Source organism: Octodon degus, unplaced genomic scaffold (genome assembly GCF_000260255.1).
Source record: "Octodon degus isolate 3935 unplaced genomic scaffold, OctDeg1.0 scaffold00028, whole genome shotgun sequence".
NCBI lineage: Eukaryota > Metazoa > Chordata > Mammalia > Rodentia > Octodontidae > Octodon > Octodon degus.
In genome coordinates this window covers 2,876,298-2,881,205 of record NW_004524604.1, presented here as the reverse complement: position 1 = coordinate 2,881,205, position 4,908 = coordinate 2,876,298, and positions in this window count along the sequence as shown.

The window sequence follows — 4,908 nt, the reverse complement described above, 5'->3', positions numbered from 1 at the left end:
TCCTCCTGCCTCAGCCTCCCAAGCGCTGGTATTACAGGTGTGTACTACCTCTCCCAGTTCTCTAGAATGACTTTTATAAGAAATGCAAAGTTACCATGTCTGCATCTTGTACAGCAGTTAACCACTAGGAAGAATGTATGCAATGTGTTAATTATTGAAACTGTCCTACCAATTTGGTTTGAAACTGTCTCATTGCTATTAGTTTCTCAATAAAATTATGGCAAAAAAAAGAAACTGAAAACTATACTATGAATAACTACTACAAAGACAACAATATACAATGTATTAATTGTTGTAACTGTCCTACTAACCTGTTTTGGAATTGTCTTATTGCTATTTCTTTTTCAACAAAATTAATATTAAAAAAAGAAAAAAATAAAAATAAAATAATCCAATGCTATCATTTTCTCTGATTCCCAGCAGGTGGCAGTGTTGCCCGGAGTTGTGGTCCCTCAGAGGCTGGATGAAGATTCCCAGCACAGCTGGAATGGTCAAAATCCAGCCGAAGGGAGTGTGGCCAGTTGTTGCCTTAGTGGTGTACAAGCGGTTGTCCACCCTGGCTAACTTGTTAAACTACTTAGTACACTACTGATTCTTCAGCAACCTTTCTCCCAGAACACTTTTCAGTTACAATTGCACATTGGTTCCCTTCGATTATTGGAAAAGTCTTAATTCTTTACTCTGAAAATTAGAAACTTTCATCTACTGAACTCAATTTTGCCACTCAGTTCTGAAGAACATAACATTCCATGCAGAGACCATATTGACTACCTGGGCTGGAAAGCATGTGAAAGTCAGTGGGTGCAAGAAAAATCACTGGAATCTTCCTTCCTTGTCTTGAAAGTGGAAGATGAAATTCCCAGCCAGCACCAGGACCCACCATCCTTGTCCTCAAGGACAGAAAGCTGAGGTTGGGAGAAATATGTGTGACTCGTTCTTCACAGTAATTATTTTTCTTTATTTTAAAGAGAAAAAAATGATGCAAAATTTCAAAACAAGATAGTAAGAAATCAACGATGGTTAGTATATTGCATTTTGTTATCTTCAAAGTACGTTGCTCAGATGACAAGATTTGGGCATACAATACTGATCAAACAATATAAGCACAAACCATTCCCTTCAATAAGCTAAAAGAAGTGAGTAATATAACTATCTTAGCTAGTGTGTGTGTGCGTGTGTGTGTGTGTGTGTGTGTGTATATGTATCTCCATCCCAGTTGTTCTTTCCTTTTGAGCAGTTTCTTTCCCTTTTGCAATATCTATTGTAGATTTATTTATTCCTTTTCTTACACTAGGGAGACATTATGATGTTTACGCATGTAAGTCTGATTTATTTCACTTATAAGCATGATCTTTAGTTGCATCCATTTACCTATAAAAGTCTTGAGTTTATCCTTCTTGACATTTGAGTAGTATTTCACTCTATAAAAACACCACATATTTTTATCCATTTCTCAGTTGATGGGGTTGTTTCCAAGGTTCAGCTATTACAGATTGTGCTGCTATAAATATGGAGGGTTTCAGCATAAATCCTGAGGGGATTTGACTGACCTTGTCAGATACAAAAGTTACATTTCCTGTTATATAGGTCTCGTTTTATCTTGGTCTTAACCATCCAGCAGATAAGTATAAACATGTAGTATAAAAAGTAAAGCCATATTAATATGCTGAGCTGTGAAAGGCTCAAGTCAACAACTTCTGACATTGCCAGTCTTATGGAAAACCCACTACTATTATGATCTACTGGACTATATTGAAATATTTTGCTGAATTCATGCACATACAATATTTAAATGACAATGGAATACCCTTCTCTGACAAAATTAAACAAAAAAGAGGGATACAAATGAATGACCATTTGGTATCTGTATATTCAAAAGAGTTAGGAGAGATATACAGTTGCATTCTCTTACTTCAGTGAATAGAGAGGTTTGCTCTAATAGTTTCTGTGGACAGGATATCATGTCTGCATCTTGTACAATGAATAGCCACTAAGACAACAATATGCAATGTAATAATTATTGAAACTGTGCTAGTAATTGGTTTTGAAACTGTCCTATTGCTATTTGTTTTTCAATAAAATTATTTAAAAAGAAATAAAATAAACATAGGTGCACAAACACAGTTGGGGTTGCTGTCCTATTTCTCCTCTCTCCCTCTTTCAACTTTTTAGGAGGTGGCCTTTTCCTCTGTTGTAAAGAAAATAAAAGCAGCAAGAGACTCTCCCTTGTTCACTGAATCCTTGTGCCTAGAACATGTCTACCTTCCTCCATCATTAGCCTCACTGCTGTCCCACTCCAGAAGTGCCCATGCTTCCGGTCAGGCTGAGCATCTATAAGTCTGCTGGCTCTAAATCCTTCTACCTCCTCTAGGACCATATCTTATTGTTTCTTTTAAAAGATAAGAACCCAGCTTTTCTTCTGTTCAGAGAAATCATTTAGTTAGTGCCTTCTGTCACTAGGTCCCAGTTTTCCTGAATCAGTCATTTATTGTCTTTTACTTGGTTTTTTCAACTTCCCTTCACACTTCAACTCACTGCAACCTGATTTGCATCCATCGCCTGCCTCCATCCTTCTCCCAATTAATTTCCATTAATTTACTCTTTGTCACACAACTCCTTACTATCTCAAACTTCTTTAAAACCCTGCCTAGAGTAAATCCTATTGTCAAATCAGTGATGAGGTTCTAGCATGCAATGATCGATTCTCATCCCTCCATTTCTGGCATCAGCCTTTGTGACCTGGCTGATCATTATGTGTCTCTTGCTACATTTTTCTCATCTGAATGTAAGGATGATACTTGATTTTTGCTCCATCTCTTGGCCATGGTTTCTGTGGGAATGCTGGTTCCTCTGGTTTCTCCCAATCTCTTAGGATTGGAGGGCTTCAGAACTCAATCCCAAACCTCCTCCTTTTCCACACCTACACTCACTTCCTCCATGAGCTCTGCCCATCTCAAGGCCTTAATCTCATGAATGTGCACACTGCATGTTAAGATATTCCTCGTTTAACAATGGAGTCATGTTCCTGTGCCTAAGTTATTAAAAAGATTGATTGCTAAAAGAGGACCAGTATATAGTATGTGTATTACAATATTCAGAACAAAGAAATGGCCAAAGGAAATGCCAATCTGATGACTTTGCTTTTATTTGCATAATGCTTACATAAAGTGCTAAATCTATAACAGAACATAAAATTGCAGCATTGTAATATGCAACACAATCAGCAAAACTTGCACTACCATATAAACAATATATAATGTACAAAAAGGAGACATTGAGGCTTTATAAAGAAGATGTATAAAACAGTGAGTTGTAAGCCTGAGCAGTGAGCCCTAAGTCCAAATAGTGTGCCTCAATCTCAAAAGTCTCAGAAGGCTTTAAATATTCAGGTCATTAAATAAGGAATAATTGTAGTTATTTTGGTAGCTCTGACTTTCCTTCAAAACATTGAATTTGTCATTTTCCCCATGATATATATATTTTTCATTTTTATGTATTTGATATGGGGTCTCACTATGCAGCTCAGACTCATAGTGATTCTCCTGATTTTTGCCTCCCCAGCGCTGGGATTACAGGCATGCACTACCATGCCTGGACTTGTTTGCTGGCTCAGTATGCCCTGGGGGTGGGGCCGGTGTGGCATGGGAGACCAGACCCCCAGGATATTTAGCAGGATATTAAACTAGTATAGGGGAGAGATTCCAGCTACCCTGAGCTGCGGGACCTCTCTGGACCAAATCCAGGCATGATGCATGAGTGAGACCCTCTGCTGTGCCTTCAGGACCCCTACATCATTCCAGACCCCTCCATGCCCCAAGCCTGCTGAGTGAGTGAGAACTTCAGCCACGCTATTGGGAACCCCCAGATCCAGCCCAAGTTCAAGCACTGCAAGTGTGTGGGAGAGTTTCTCCTGTCCCCTGTGCCCCATTGTCCCCCTCAGACCCAGTCCAGGCCTGGCATACAGGCCTGAGGTGAAACTCTGCAGCTACAGTCCCTGCAGAGAGAGTAGGGGGCAGAACCACCCAGCTAATCCAGGAGCAGAACATCTTGCCAGAGAGGAACAACAGACTCACTCCCAAGCACTGTAGCAGGAAGGAGCTGAGCACAGCAGCCAGACCCAAGCCAGGCACAATGATGAATTCAAACTTTGTAGATATGCACCCAAATATCAGAAGGTGCTAAGGTTATAACTGCACCAAAGTGCTACACCAAAGGTCAGAGGACAGTGCTATACAAAATGACAAAGAGAAGGAGGAAAATGCAATCTCAGAACCCAAGTCCACCCAAAACAAGTGCAGAGGACACTAGCACAGAAGAAATTGGGAATCACACAGCTGAAATCTCTGAATCAATAGCGACTGAAATAAAGAAACAACTGCAGAAAGGTATAGAGGAACTCAGATCAGAAATAACCTCTGAAATAAAAAAAAATCTTTGAATTAATAGCATCTGAAGTAATTTCAAATGCAGAAACATGAAGAGGAAACCTGATCTGAAAAAAATCTCTGTAGTAAAAGAATTAATAATTGCTTCTAAAGAAGACATTGATTTAAAAAATAGAGATTAGGAAAACGACGGCTTCCTTGAATGAGCAATACAGGAAAGAAACACATCACATAAAACAGAGTCAAATAGACACAGAGAAACTTAAAATCTCAATCACAAGCTTGAAAAGCCATTAAAGTGAAAGTGAAGACAGTTTCAGATCTTGAAGGTGTTAGTGCAGATAGTGAAAAGGTAAGAAAGGATCTCTTAAAAACAACTGGCATGCAGGAAAAAATAATTCATCACCTGCAACACCATGTAAATATGAACAATGTGAGACTAATAGGCATCAATGAGAAGGAAGGAGTCAATACAAATGATATAAAAAGAATATGGGCAAAAGTAATCTTTTTTTATATTTCT